This window comes from Anolis sagrei, chromosome 4 (assembly GCF_037176765.1).
Source record: "Anolis sagrei isolate rAnoSag1 chromosome 4, rAnoSag1.mat, whole genome shotgun sequence".
Classification (NCBI taxonomy): domain Eukaryota; kingdom Metazoa; phylum Chordata; class Lepidosauria; order Squamata; family Dactyloidae; genus Anolis; species Anolis sagrei.
This window is the reverse complement of record NC_090024.1, coordinates 151,917,238-151,931,555: the sequence shown is the minus strand read 5'-3', so window position 1 is coordinate 151,931,555 and position 14,318 is coordinate 151,917,238. Positions and strand designations below refer to the sequence as shown.

General features: G+C 39.6%; 1 protein-coding gene across 2 annotated transcripts in view; it reads left to right on the top strand.

Moving 5' to 3' along the window:
* The window catches only part of LRRC8B (leucine rich repeat containing 8 VRAC subunit B), a 345,263-nt gene that overhangs the window by 311,168 nt on the left and 19,777 nt on the right, over positions 1-14,318 (top strand). The window contains exon 1 of one of the 2 annotated variants that reach the window (XM_067467778.1): positions 963-1,171. The exons of the other annotated variant lie outside the window; for it this stretch is intronic. The gene's annotated coding sequence lies outside the window, so the exon portion shown is untranslated. Of the gene's footprint in view, positions 1-962; positions 1,172-14,318 lie in introns of those variants that run through there. 2 annotated transcript variants of the gene reach the window in all.

The window sequence follows — 14,318 nt, the reverse complement described above, 5'->3', positions numbered from 1 at the left end:
CTCCCTGTCGGCTGTCACCACCCCCAGCTCCTTCAAGGTCAAGCCAGTCACTTCAAGGATGCCATCCATCCATCTTGCCCTTGGCCGGCCCCTCTTCCTTTTGCCTTCCACTTTCCCCAGCATAATTGTCTTCTCCAGGCTTTGCTGTCTCCTCATGATGTGGCCAAAGTACTTCAACTTTGTCTCTAGTATCCTTCCCTCCAGTGAGCAGTCGTGCTTTATTTCCTGGAGGATGGACTGGTTGGATCTTCTCGCAGTCCAAGGCACTCTCAGCACTTTCCTCCAACACCACAGCTCAAAAGCATCAATCTTCCTTTGCTCAGCCTTCCCTAAGGTCCAGCTCTCACATCCGTAGGTTACTACAGGGAATACCATGGCTTTGACTATGCGGATCTTTGTTGCCAGTCTGATGTCTCTACTCTTTACTATTTTATCGAGACTGGACATTGCTCTCCTCCCAAGAAGTAAGCGTCTTCTGATTTCCTGGCCACAGTCTGCATCTGCAGTAATCTTTGAGCCTAGCAATACAAAGTCTGTCACGGCCTCCACGTGTGTGTGTACATACAGATCCACACATCCTTCCCAGATAGGCCCTATATCCCAGGATCTGATGGCAGGTTTTCTTCTTCAAACAGGATTATATGAGTCCGCACTGTCATATAATCCGGGATAAACAGAAAATAAAGGGATATAGGGCCTGTCTGGAAGGGCCCTGGGAATAATTTTAAAAGGGAGCTTGGGGACGAGGGCCATTCGAGGTCACAGAGGAGGGGAGGCGCGCCACCCTCCGCCTCAAAGGGAGGCCCAGAGCCAAGCTGGAGGCCTGCTCTCTCCCCTCTCCTCCGCCCCGATTTGATTCCCATTTGTTGTATTTCCATCTAAGCCCTGCCCCCGGCCTTTCCTGGCCCAGTCAGCGGGTCTCCCAGCCGGGCTCCCATTGGCCGAGGCGGCTACGACGCGCCGGAGGGGCGGGGCGGAGCCTCCGCCGGAGAAGGAGGGCTGGTCGGAGCCGGTGCTGGAGCCGGCCCCCTTTTTATTTATTTCCCCGGTGCGGCGGCAAGCGGGTGCGCTCCCTCCGCGGAGGAGGAGGAGCAGGAGGAGCCCTCCCGACGCCTGTGCTGGTGCTGGAGGAAGGAAGGAAGGCAGCCTGAGCGGGAGGCGTCTGGAGCAGGTCAGTCGGCGAGGAAGAGATGGCGGGAGGGAGGCAGGATGGAAGAGAAAGAGACATGGCGGGAAGGGAAGGAGGGAAGGAGGCAGGCAAACACCTGCCTAGGCTCACCTGGCGCCTTGGGGGGGAAACAACCAAGTCCTCCCTCATCCCTGAGGTGGGATCTACACTGCAATTTTGACACCACTTGAAGTGCCATGGCTCAAGGCTGTGGCATCATGGGAGTTATAGTTTGACAAGGGCCTCCCTGCCAAAGAGAAGGCTGGTGAGGAAAACAGACCTCAGAGTGCCTCATGCCTGGGGTGCATCTGCACTGTTGGATTCATATATATATGTGTGTGTGTATATGTATATATGTGTGTGTGTGATTGTGATAATTTTATGCTTATATTGTTTTGTTAATTTTATGTCATGCTATTTACTCTGTATGTTTTGGTGATGTTACTGCTTATTTTTATTATGAGTTATGTATTGATTTGCATTACTGTTGTTATTGTTTCTACTGATGTATTGTGGGCTCGGCCTCTTGTAAGCCACACTGAGTCCCTTGGGGAGATGGTAGCGGGGTATAAATAAAGTTTTATTATTACTCTTATTACTTGGAAACCACCCTGAGTCCCCCTCGGGGAGATAGAACAGTATATAAATAAAGTTTTATTATTATTATTCATGCAGTTTTAGTACCACTTTGAACTCCCATGGCTCCATGCTCTGGAATAGTTTGGGTGAGGCCCCAGAACTCTTTGGCCCCTTCCACACCGCTGTATAAAATCCCGCATTATCTGCTTTGAACTGGAATATATGGTAGTGTGGACTCAGGGCTCTTCCACACACCCAGAATATCAAGGCAGGAAATCCCACGATATCTGCTTTGAATTGGGTTATCTAGTGTCCACACTGCCATATATCATCTATATAAATAAAAATGTAATGTTAGTTTGTGGGATTAACATAAGTCAAAAACCACTGGACGAATTGACACCAAATTTTGAACACAATACAACAAGTGACCATCACTCATAAAAACACTGAAAAACCTCAGTGGAAGAGACTTAAAAAGCCAAAAAACAAAAAGATGCATTACAGTGCATATGCAAAACTACGTACACACACACATACACAAATATATGCACACACAAAACACATATACATAGACTGGGCCACAGCAACACATGGCAGGGGGTGGCTAGTGTGTGTATGTGTATGTATATATATAATTATTGTGATTTCACATTGTTTGAGATGCTTATTTATATTCTTTCCTGTATTTTATTTTTATACTTTATTGTCGTTGTTTGTTGTTTTATTTGCATTGCTTTACTGTTGGGCTTGGCCTCATGTAAGCCGCCCCGAGTCCCCTGGGGAGATGATGGCAGGGTATAAATAAAGTTATTATAATTATTATATATCTCAGTTCAAAGCAGAAAAATGTGGGATTTTCTGTCTTGATATTCTGGGATATAGGACTGTGTGGAAGGGCCCTAAGTCCACACTGTTAAAAAAGCTAGTTAAAACCTGAGCAAGCATTTGCAAATGCAGTGTAACAGGCAAATATAGCTCTATGGAACAACTGGATGACATGAACTGGAAAATGATTTTAGTAAAGAGACGCTGAGGATTTATGTTTTGATTGGTTTTGTATGGTTTTTATATTATTTTCTACATGTTTTAAATTGTATTTTATGTTGTATATTTTATGCTGAGAAAGGCGGTATATAAAAACGATAAATAAATAAAGTCCACTTTAAAGCAGAAAATGTGGGATTTTATTCAGCTGTGTGGAAGGGGCCTCAGATAACCCTGTTCAAAACAGATATTATCTGCCCTGATATTCTGGATTATATGGCTGTGTGGAAGGGTCTTTCGGCAGAGGAGGCTAAAGAGATGGTCAAACCACAACTCCCATGGTTCTATAACAGGTGTGAGCAAACTTCAGCCCTCCGGGTGTTTTGGACTCTTAACTCCCACAATTCCTAACAGCCAGTAGACTGTTAGGAATTGTGGGAGTTAAGAGTCTAAAACACCTGGAGGGCTGAAGTTTGCTCATGCCTGTTCTGTAACAATGAGCTCTGGCCGTTCAAGTGATGTCAAACTGCATTAATTCTACAGTGCAGATGCACCCCCTGATTTCTTATTTGTGTGGAAACTAGGGGCCCTTCCACACAGCTATATCACCCAGAATATCAAGGCAGAAAATCCCACAATATCTTCTTTGAACTGGGTTATCTGAGTCCACACTCAAATAATGTGGGATTTTCTGCCTTGATATTCTGGGTTATAGGGCTGCGTGGAATGGCCCTGGGATGGGACTAGACAGCTACTTCTTTACACCTCCCAGAATTGAGTTCCTACAGGTTGCATTTGGTCCCTTCCACACAGCTAAGTGAATAATATCCCACATTATTTGCTTTGAACTGGGATATATGGTAGTGTGGACTCAGATATTCCAGTTCAATGAAGATATTGTGTGTTATTCTACCTTGATATTCTGGATTATATGGCTGTATGGAAGGGCCCTTTCTCTTCTTGTCCAAAATACCTGGAACAAGATGTATTTTGAGTTATTTCTGTTATTATTATTTTGATTTTGGAATATTAGTATAGACATAATGGGCTATCACAGAGCTGGGACCCAAGTGTCAACATGATATTCATTTATTTTCACGCATAGCTGACATTATAATTAAACACAATATTTTACATGATTTTGTCAATGAAGTAGAGTTTGTGTATACCATCAACCCAATTTTAAATGATGCATTTCAAATTAGTATGAATGAGTTTAATCTTGTGTCAAAGACTTAGGACCCTTCCACACTGCCCTTTATGCCAGGATTTGATCCCAGATTATCTGCTTTAGATGGGAATGTATGAGTCCCACTGCAAGATAAACTGGGATAAACAGATAATCTGGGATCACATCCTGGGATAAAGGGCCAGTGTGGAAGGGCCCTTAATATTATGTGTGCTCTTATAGTTGTATGTTTTGATCTATGCGTTTTAATTATGTTACATCCCATCCTGAGAGAAGGTGGGTAAGAAATAAAATGTATTAATATTATGATTATATTTCAGAATTCTAGATAAGGGGTATTCAACCTGCACTGTACAATATCTGCTTTGAATTGGATTATCTGAGTCCGCACTCAGATCATGTGGGATTTTCTGCCTTGATATTCTGGGTTATATGGCTGTGTGGAAGAGCCCATAGTTCCCCGTCTCTCTATTTATTGGATTGCATATTCTGTAAACCTTCCCATCTCTGCTTTTTTCTTGAAAATGTGGAAAAAATGCTTCTGGGCATATGATGCGTGCTGTTTCCCCACTGGTTGAGTGGCTCTGTTTTTACAGCAGAATCAAATCTTAGGATATAGGTAAATAAACAGCATGTTCATTATGGCTCTGAGAACCTGTGATTGAAGTGGACTCTGTACATAACAACAAAGTATTAAATCTGTCAAGACTTTAGAGTGCCAACATGGACTTTGGGTGGTTTCTGCTTCAGTACTGAGTGGCTAATACTGTACTAACAGCCACTTCCCTGAAGGCCTTTATTTGCAAAACAAAGATCTCACGAAAGGGCTTCTAGGCTATTGTGTGCCTTCAAATCATTTCCAGCAAATGGCAGCCTTAATAGTATGTGTGTTATCTAAATATAAGCCCTATCATTCTTTGAGTTATGACAGAAATTCTGAATGCAGTGGTTGCAATCTTTGTTTGTTCACTTATTTAAAGAAATTTTCCGGGGATGGGCAAAAATCCATTGCAGCATAATCAAGTGTGTCGAAACTCCTCTCACCACACTTTGGAATGTCTGCCATCACTTTCTTTTGCAAATAAAGACCTTTTGACTCTCCAGGTCAAACCTGTTTCCTTACACAACCCTGAACCGTGGTTCATTCTAAACGGGTTGGAAACTAATAGCTCACCTTGTACTTTTCCAAGTGGTTTCCAATGACCTAGGTTTCGGCAATGTACTCAATTGTTCTCTGGGCATTACGTTTGGTAAGTTGAAAGTCAAGAGCATTAAGATGTTCTTCATCAGCAGTTTCCGACCTTTCTGGGAATTAGACTAACAAATAAGGGGAAGGATATTTTTACTGTGTGTTTCCTATTGTGAAAGTATGCCCTTAGGCTGTGGTTCTTTGTGCAGTTTTGTGAGGGTAGTTTGTGCATGTGCTCTGGTGCGTAACTGGCTCATGACCCTTTGGACTGGAGAAAACTGTTGGTTTTATTCCCAGTCTGCATACCCTATAGGCATAGGTTTGGCTTGTCCTATATCACTTAATCATCTAATTTTGGGGCATGCAAGCCCTTACAGATGCTTCCTGCAATGGCAGGAACAGAAAGTGCAGACGGCGGGTTAGTTGCTATGTCTCCAGGGAGAAGGCATGCCCGACAGGCTCTAAATATGAGCTTAATTAAATGGGTGGAAAGCAATCCCAGAAAAAGACCGTTCTATAAACCCAGATTATGCCATGTGCTTATAATTTAGAAACCACAAGATATTCTAATGAAGTTGATCTTGGATTATACTGTCCCACCAAAATGGCTCTAGAAGCTCTTGTGTGTGTTTTGATCCATCTCTAATAAATCCGGGATGCGTCTAAATCAATTACTAAACTAAACAAGCATGAGCTTCTGAGGAATGTGCATCCAGGGCCAAGTCTGAGTTTGGTGACCTGATATTCATGATGAACTGACCCTGTATCTAATATGTAAATGTCTCTTGGCAGCTAGAGAAGAGAACCTGATATGAGTGCAGGCTCTAACTTTGTGGCAACTGGTATTATTTATTTAAAATATTCTCATCCCATGTTTAATTTTTAAAGAAAATACATGGAAATCAACATCAAAAAGAACTGGAAAAATCATAAAAAGTATTATTTTTTTTACTTGAGAGAGTGGAGCCCCCGGTGGTGTAAAGGGTTAAACCCTTGTGCGTCAGTGGTTCGAATCCAGGGAGAGCAGGTTGAGCCCCCTCTGTCAGCTCCAGTTTCCCATGCGGAGACATAAGGGAAGCCTCCCACAAGGATGGTAAAACATCAAACATCTGGGCATCCTCTGAGCAACGTCCTTGCAAATGGCCAGTTCTCTCACACCAGAAACGACTTGCAGTTTTTCATGTCACTCCTGACATGAAAAAAAAAAGAGAGTTAAACTGGATCTACATTGCCCTATATTCCAGGATCTGAGCCCAAATTCTCTTCTTATCCCAGATTATCTGGTAGTGTAGACTCATATAATCCAGTTCAAAGCAGGTAATCTGTGATCAGATCCTGGGATATAGGGCAGTGTAGAAGAGGCCTTAGATTTCAGTCCTAAAGGCCAGCCTTCCAGATGTTTTGAACTATACTCCCTTTAGCTTAATCCAACATGGCCAATGGCTAGGGATTGTGGAGGTTGTAATCTGCTAAACACATTATAGTGAGAGGATGCTTTCTTAAAAATAATGGGAGTTCCTAACAATAGTCTCATCAGGTTACAGTTTTACAGCAGACATTTGATGTTACAGAAGTCCCCGATGGTGTATCACTTATGCACCATATATCCTTAAAGAAAGTTTTGCAGTTGATGTACTGATAGTAAGATGCCAAATGATATTGCGTGAGCATGTAAGAGATACTTTTATATCCACATGATCGCAACCCTTTTTATTCCTCTGATGCATCATCCAAAAGGACCCAATGTTATATAAGCCATGGAGCTGTTCCAGTTAACAAGCCTGTCATTGACATCAGTGGGAGGGAGAAAATTTAGCTCTGGGAATAAGAAAAGAAAAGCCTTCCTACCCATCTTTATTCTTGGCTGGCAGAACTCAGGAAGTGGCATTAGATTATCCCACTGCCACCTCCCTAGATTTCTTCTAACAATGCTTTTATTTGCAGATGAATGGACTGTGAGTAAATGGAAGATTGTACGCTTCTGTTCCCGGCCTTGATGACAAAATATCAGGGTCCACGCCACAATCGCAGAATGAAACAATTCATGTGCATCCAGCTATTTGGTGTGAAATGATTCAGTTTCCTAAACGGAACAAGCACATTTCATTTGTAAAATTCACCAGTCGGCTAACCATTTGGTTACAAAGAACGCTGTTATAAAACTTATCGCCATTAACTTGAGACAGTGTGACATTAATAGGTAATCTGGAACAAAATGAGAGATAAGGGGAATGATTAGAATGCACATTTTCACACACAACCCCCCCCACCCCCCACCCTGTGCCATCTCTGATGGTCTTTTCTAAGTGGTTCAGTTTTCATGCATACTTTTAATAATTGGATTTTTGTGCATATTATTATGCTTGTTCTAAACCCAGATCATTTGCTAACCTTTGGCATCTCTTCTAAAATGTCTGTTTAAATCCATCAGAAAAAGAGGATGAAACAGATTATAACATTTTGTACAGATAATAGAGGCCTTGGGATAGGTTGGTTGAGTTGGCAATATACATATACAGGCAGTCGCCAAATTACGAACAAGATAGGTTCTGTAGGTTTGTTCTTAAGTTGAATTTGTATGTAAGTTGGAACATGTTAATTTTAAAGTGTAACTCTAACCATACATATATTTCAGTGGTCCTCTACCAGGTGTTTTGGCCTACAACTCCCAGAAATCTTAGCCAGTTTACCAGCTGTTAGGATTTCTGGGAGTTGAAAGCCAAAACATTTGGGGACCCAGAGGTTGAGAACCACTGATACACACATACACACACAGAGACACATACACATACACTTATTCAAGATTTGGATAGTACAGGGAAGAGTTAGCACCCCTGTGGCGTTTGTTTTGTTGTCTGTGCCCCTAATCAGAAGATTTCACCTCACTTCAATTTCTGTGGTAATTGGATTTAGAAAAAAAAATGGCTTTTTGTGGAAACAAGAATTGGTGGTAAAGCTTAGTAGATGCACCTTTTTCCCATGATCACTCTTTCAGGAGTGAATTTTCCTTCTGGTGGGATAGATTTTACTCACTTCCTGTTGTCTCACCCCACTTCTCAGCTATGAGTCGTGCGTAAGTCAGATATTTGTAACTCAGGGACTGTTTGTATATAATAGAGCAGAATAAGCCATCATTTTCATTCCGAATAACACATAACATGATTGTGAGCCATTGCAAGGAGCATGCCGTATATTTCAGCAGGCACTACAACGTGTAATAAGAGCCAACCTGGAAATTTTTTTTCATTAAGACTGACAGCAGTAAAGTGAGCTGCTACACATCAAGAGAACATTTCAGAGTTGTAGTAACATCACAGAAAAGGCCTTGCCTTTTGTGAATAAATATGCAGAATATGGCTTTTGAAGATGGTCAGATTTACAATCTGGTTCTTGGAAGCATGCTACCTCACTTGGATTTTATTTGTTTAGGAAAATCTGAACACTTTATCCAGAGGAAAACCTTTGGTGGTCTGCTAGTGAATAAAAGCACAATTCCATGATCCCTGGGAAGATAACACAAGAGAGTGGCCAAAACAGAAATTCTAGCAGAGAACCAGGGAAAAGTTTAATCTGTTGGAACCAAAACTTCTTTCACATTTACTGGGTTGAGTTATGGGGAGACCTAGAGAAAAGAACAGCAAGAAAAATGGAAACTGCCCTGACAGTTGTAGCATTTTCTCTACATACCATTTCTCCTGTGTTACTAGTTCCAACCCTCCAGAACCCAACTGATAGCCAAGAGGACCTTTTCATCAGTCTCGTACAGCTAAATGAGCTGCCAGAATTCAAGACGCAACTGAACACTCACCAGTCAACTTTGAAGCATAAGTTTTGGATATGCATTCTATTGCCACAGTATTTTGATCTTTGTGCCATGTTGAGGTGTATGTATTTTATAAAAGCATGATTTTGAAACATGCTTTCTTCCAAATCAACATAGGTATAGTAGTGTAGCTGATTTTAGTTTGAAGGAAGACTTCCATGTAACTTATACAGGTATTATTGATTTTTCTTATTTGGAAGCTATTCAGATGTTAAGAATAAATGGGCATTAGTTGTGAAGGGTAAATGATTCTATTTATAAAGGAGTAAAAGTCAAATGCCTTGTAGATTTATTTCCAGTCAAAAACAATAGATCCAGTCCAGTTTTGGAAGATAACCAGGGTGTTTTGTTTAACACTTGGATGGGATATTGCCAACAAATACTTGTTGCTCTAAAATATACAGATTGATTATCCCTTACCTGGAATTTCAAATTCCAAGATATTCCAAAATCGTTAACATGAGTGGCTGAAACAGCTTTCTGATGGATCAATGTAGGAAATTTTGTTTCATGCACACAACGATTAAAAAGCTTTCGCGACATTTCATTCATGTGTATAAGGTATAAATAAAACATCAATAGTTTTATGTTTAGACTTGGGTTTCATCTCCAAATACAAGTATTCCAAAATCTCCCCAACACCCAAAATATGTCTGATCCCAAGCATTTTGATTAAGGCATACTCAACCTGTATTTCAGAAGAAAGAACAAGCAAAACCAGTATTTGTTACCTAAGAAAATTGCATATGAAATGCATGGGATCACCATAGGTCAACCATCAACTTGAAAGCACAGATATAAACACGTTGTAAAATATAGTTGTGAGTGTTCAAAAGCATGCAGTGCCTTTAAGGAACCCCATAGGCAACTGAACTGCTTCTCAGGTATCTCTGTTTTCTGTGCATTAATGCAAGTGTACTTCCTGTTGATGTAATTCCTCCAGTTATTGTTTTGCTGTAACTCTGGTCTGGTTGTTTTGAGAGCGTGGTATATTTTTGTGACATAACCATGATTTTGTTGACATGGTAGCTTTTTACTTGTTTGCACTAAAATAAAGGAATCTGAAACATGTATTTCATTTGCTTTGGGGATGAAAATGGATAAAGAAGGCTGAATAAAATTTAAATTAAATAGCCCAAGCTGGGAATCAGATGTATTCGTGGTGTAATATAAATATTAAATGCCTAGTTTAAATATTAGTTAGCATGAAATTCATCTTTGTCCGGCAAGACTCTTAAGAACGTGATTTTATATACTAAAGATTTCAAGATGACATTAAATAATAGAATTTCCACTGTCACTATTTTTTTAAAGCGTTGAACTGTTACAATAATATATGCAGTAGACTAATGAGGAATGAAGAGACTTTAATATGCTTGACTTTTAAAATATATTTGTATTGTTTATCATGAACAACAGTTATGCTGTTATGAACACAGAATATTATTTGAGAACACAGATATGCTGGGCCACTCTAACAACCACCATATCAGACTACTCAGTGAAGCCATTGAAATCCAGAAGCATGTGGAAAGTTTCAACCGAAAGGAGGAAATCATGAAAATGAACAAAATCTGGCTACCAGTAACAAAAAAAACAACTTTAAAATCAAGACAGTAAATAAAGAGCAACACTCTCAAAATAAGAGAATTCCAGAAAGGAAACAATCAGGGCCAGCTAACACTTTCCAATTAAGTAATCCCCAGGCAGGAAACAGCCAGACTTTGAAGCTGCAAGGGCATTCAGTACTCATCAAGCTAGCCAATTTCAACATTCACACTTGCCTCAAGCAGACAAGAGTTCTTTCTCTCACCCTGGACATTCCACAGATATATGAACCTCACTTGCCTAGTTTCCAACAGACCTCCCAATATCTGAGGATGCCTGCCATAGATGTGGGTGAAATGTTAGGAGAGAATGCTTCTGGAACATGCATGAATGACCACTGAGTTTGTGTCTTCAAGTCACCTATGACTTATGGCAACCGCCTGACCTTTACAGGATAATCCTCAAGGGTAGACTTGTCAGACCCTTCTTGTGTGATACAGCCTCTATCTATCTATCTATCTATCTATCTATCTATCTATCTATCTATCTAATGGCTACATCATTGTTTTATTGTATCTAAATTTTTATTGTAAAATTTACTATTACTATGGCTTTCAACTTGGTTAAATCCCATATTATGAGGCTTATCTTCAAAGGTGGCTTATATTTTATATAATAAGTATGAACATTGTTTGTGGGTGAATGGGATTATAAATAATGACATTCGAAAATAAAGTAGAGAAAGTACAGGCAATGCAATTATTCCTACCAGTGTTGACATTTTGTACTTGTTCTGTTTATGTAATAAATGTCAGCTTCACTTAGTAGTCAGACCTGCTTTGTCTTCAGTACCAGATCCTTTTCCTTCTTCAAGTCCGCTAACATGGGCATAAAAGATTTTGTTCATTCTTGTCAGGAGCCAGATAAGTTACAAATTGGCACAAGAGAGTTTACATGCAAGATGTGAGTAGAATTTTATTATTTTATATAGCTACTTGTAGTCCCAAAAGACAGTGAAAATCCATTCAAATTTTAAAATAACCATAACACAAACTATATTGAGATATCAATAGAATTGGAAGAAACAACCTAGAAAAAGTTGTGGTTCCTAGTCTAATGGAGAACTGCTGTTTTGCATATATAGTAGTGAGGCTGGCGTTTTGCAAGATCTTTAGCCTCCTCTGCCAAATAATGCTGATACCACATCAAACTTACAGTTCCCATGATTCCATGGAACAGGAAATAGATTGTAAGTTTTCCAGGCTGTTTAGCCATGTCCCAGAGACATTCTCTCCTGACGTTTTACTCACATCTATGGCAGGCATCCTCAGAGATTGTGAGGTCTGTTGGAAACTAGGCAAGTGAGGTTTATATATCTGTGGAATGTCCAGGGTGGGAGAAAGAACTCTTGTCTGCTTGAGGCAAGTGTGAATGTTGCAATTGGACAACTTGATTAGCATTTAATGGCCTTGCAGCTTCAAAGCCTAGCTGGTTGCTGCCTGGAGAATACTTTGTTGGAAGGTGTTAGCTGGCCCTGGGCAATTCCAGAGGAGAATCAATCTGTTAAACAGCTCTGTCAGGAAGTTCTTCCTTATGTTTAGGTGGAATATATTTTCTGTAGTTTGAACAATGATTGATACCACAAGTTTACATTATTGTAGATAAAAGATACGTTCAACTAGTAGAGATAGTACAGATTGTTTAAATAATCAAACAGATGCTATATTCATACAATTATGGTGCCGCTCCCTCAACATTGTGGAAGAAAAGCCGCAAGTCTTCCATATCTGATCATTTAAGAAGTACTGTTGTAGTGCAGAATATGTGAAGGATCAAAGGTTCCCCACTCCTTCTTACTGGTTTAACAAACAATATAGGCATTTGCTAATCTGAGACAGTTTTAACCATTGATGTGTTATTTCTCTCCCCCCCCCCCCTTTAAATCTATTGAAATCTACTTTAAACATGTAGTATGGCTGCTGCCTAAATCCTTCTGTAATTCCGGGGAAGAATGGGTAAACCACTACAAAACTCCTAATAATCTAGCGTTTTCCATTGTTGCTATATTTATTCAGTATTAGACTGAAACTCATATTCTTCCCTTATTATAGGGCCAGATTAAGGGTATTAGAACTGCTAAACCGTTAGTATCATTGTGCTCAGTGTTCAGGCAAACTTTTAAGAGTAAATGTAAATTAACGTTTCATCAGCAAAGTGCTCACTGAAAAATAGTATGCTCATGTAAGAGATAATGTATTTGAAATTACCATATTAGTAGTGACAATAGGTATGTACATATATACCAGTGATTTTGAAATATTGCAGGAAAATCAGTATCGGTGAATTAATTATTTAAAATTAATTCAATTCAAAGCTCCTACACCTAAATTCTTTGTAAATCCAACTAGGACTTTGATGTACTAATTCAAAATGGATTCAATGTGTCTGCTGTAGTTGGGACAAGCCATTGGATGTAAGCTTTGCATCAGGGATTGGAACCATACATTCCTTCGCTTGATGTAGAGGAAAATTCCCAGCATTCTTCACCATTGACTATTCTGCAAAGAATTGCAATCTATCATTGTATACAGAGTTGTATAGTTTTTCACTGTTGAATTATAATTTAATTACACTTTTATGCTCAGTCTGGCTTTCTTGTTTGTGTGGCTTTGTATGTGTGAATATGATATTTGCATTGGTGATAATGTAGCAAAGGGAAAAGTTGAGATATAGATTGTCAAGTGTCTCATCAAAGTATGCCTGGTAGAAGGACAAATGCCATCAATGTCTCTCATTCAAAGCTCATTAAAAAAATCATGTATCCTTCAGTTTTATCTGGTAGTTGTTTGCTACTTTGTATCCATCTTCCCTGTTTGTTGTTATCTAACTTAAATGGGCTGGCAGAATGTTGGATAAGCAAAAATATTGGATAATAAGGAGGGATTAAGGAAAAGCCTATTAAACGTCAAATTACATTATGATTTTACAAATAAAGCACCAAAACATCATGTTTCACAACAAATCGACAGAAAAAAGCATTATGTAGTAATTACTGTAGTTACGAATTTAGCACCAAAACATCACAATGTATTGAAATAGGTGTGGATCCGGGTGGAGGCAGATGCGTTGGATAATACAGAATGTTGGATGAGCAAAAGTTGGATAAGCGAGACTCTACTATATTATTAATTCTTTTGTTTCTTCTTGACTTTAAATATATGACACTTGTGTAAATGGGAAACGATTTATTTGTAATATATGTGTGTATGTGCCTCCAAGTTTCCTGTCATCTTATGGTGAGCCTATGAATTTCATAAGGTTTTCCTAGGCAATGAATGGGGTAGTTTTGACTACTTCGTGGCTTGAAAATATGCATGCTTAATGGGTTGGCATGTTACATCCTTTAAGCAAATTAATTGTTGGTTTGCAGCCTTTGAGAAAGTTCACAGGACACTTACACAGTAGCATTTTTGTTTCTGTAACTATAGGTTTGTTAGAACTGTTAATAACAGAGTGTCTTGGAGATCTCTTTTTTGTAGAGTCACCACGAAGTTGAAGTTGACAGGCCAGCGGTTAGCAACTAACAATGATATAAGGTTAAAACCTTGCTGTAAATAACAATTACTATCCTCCCATGGTCATTTAGAAATGCAGAGTAGGAGGGAGTAGATTTACCTTTAAAAACATGGCTGGTAATCGTAAACTATCACAATCCAATTATCTCATGGGGAGGCAGAAAGTAGGTAAGCCTATTGGTGTAGCTCTAGGTGGCTGGCATTTGATAGGTCGTGGCTTCCTAATACAGTATTAATAAGAAACAAAAGTGTAAGTGTAC